Consider the following 1,755-nt stretch of genomic DNA (forward strand, 5'->3'; position numbering starts at 1 on the left):
CTATATATATATATATATTCTTTTATTCTTTTACTTGTTTCAGACATTTGACTGCGGCCATGCTATCGTACTGCCTTTAGTCGAGCAAATGAAGCCCAGGACTTATTCTTTGTGAGCCTAGTACTTATTCTATCAGTCTCTTTTACCGAACTGCTAAGTTACGGGGACGTAAACCCACCAGCATCGGTTGTCAAGTAATATCGGGGCGGGGTCAAACACAGACACACAAACATATACACACATATATATAAATATATATACAGGGGTTGAACAAAATAATGGAAACACTTGCCATCATAGCATCATAATTTAGAAATATCTATAACACCATCAAAAGCTCGTTTATTTTTATGTTTTTTGATTTATTATCAGTGTTGCTTAATATGTTTTGCTAAAATTGTTGTTTTTCAGATATCACCAGAAAAAGATAATTAAACTTCATTAGAATGACAGATCTATAGGACTTTCAAAGAGGTCAAATTGTTGGTGCTCGTATGGCAAGCGCTAGCATAATGAAAACAGCTGAAATGTTTGGTGTATCAAGAAGTACTGTCTCGAAAGTAATTATAGCCTTTGAGAAAGAGGAAAAAAACCTCATCGAAGCAAAACTCCAGAAGAAAGCCAAAACTTTCAGTTAGGGACTGTTGGACTCTTACACGAATTGTTAGAAAGGATCACAAAAGTATAGCTCCCAAAATTACTGCAGAGCTTAATGACCACCTCGAGAACCCAGTTTCCACAAAAACTGTTCGCGCGGAGCTGCACAAAGCCAAATTTCGCAGGAGGGCTGCAATCAGAAGACCACTACTTTCAAAAACAAACATTACAAAGCATTTAGAGTGGAGTAAAATCCTACAGAATTGGTCCCTTGAGCAGTGGAAGAATGTTATTTTCTTGGATAAGTCATCCTTTACCGTATTCCAACCACCGGCCAAGTATACATGTGGAGACAGCCAAAAGAAGCATTTAACCCAGACTGCCTTCTTCCAATTGTTAAACATGGAGGAGGATCTGTGATGATCTGGGGGCGCTATGTCTTGGAAATCTATTGGCCCAATGGTTTCCCTTCATAGCAGAATTAATAGTCAGGACTATTTAAGCATTTTATTTGATCAAATTCATCCTATGGTTGCAGAACTATTTCTGGAGGGAAACGCAATCTTTCAGGATGATAATGCACCAATTCACACAGCTAAAGTTGTTACTGAATGACACGAACATTCTAGTTAAGTTGAACATCTTATCTGGCCACCACAGTGCCCAGACCTCAATATTTTTGAATATTTATGGTGCATTTTAGAAAAAAAAAATAAGGAGTCAATATCCTCCATCATCATCACTACAAGAACTGGAGACTGTTTTAGCTGAAGAATAGACAAAAATTCCTTTGGAAACAATTCAAACTTTGTACAAGTCCATAAGTCATAGAATTCAAGCTGTAATTACTGCCAAAGGTGGTCCTACCCCATATTAAAATGAATTTGTTTGAATTTTTAAGGTGTTTCCATTATTTTGTCCAACCCCTGTGTGTGTATATATATATATATACGACGGGCTTCTTTCAGTTTCCATCTACTAAATTCACTCACAGGGCTTTGGTCGGCCGAGACTATAGTAAAAGACACCCATCCAAGGTACCACACAGTGGGACTGAACCCAGATCCATGTGGTTTTATATATATATATATATATATGCATATACACATTTTGTAGACTACGACTTCAGAAAAAATATTTTTAGCATAAAATACACAC

At 36.9% G+C, this 1,755-nt stretch overlaps 1 long non-coding RNA gene across 1 annotated transcript in view; it reads left to right on the top strand.

Annotated features, from left to right (window-relative positions):
- Window positions 1-1,755, top strand: part of LOC128248906 (uncharacterized) — a 13,785-nt gene that overhangs the window by 2,614 nt on the left and 9,416 nt on the right. The window contains exon 2 of the long non-coding RNA XR_008265059.1: window positions 44-111. This is a non-coding gene — a long non-coding RNA (uncharacterized LOC128248906). The remainder of the gene's footprint in view (window positions 1-43; window positions 112-1,755) is intronic.

This window comes from Octopus bimaculoides, chromosome 10, assembly GCF_001194135.2.
Source record: "Octopus bimaculoides isolate UCB-OBI-ISO-001 chromosome 10, ASM119413v2, whole genome shotgun sequence".
Classification (NCBI taxonomy): Eukaryota; Metazoa; Mollusca; class Cephalopoda; order Octopoda; family Octopodidae; genus Octopus; species Octopus bimaculoides.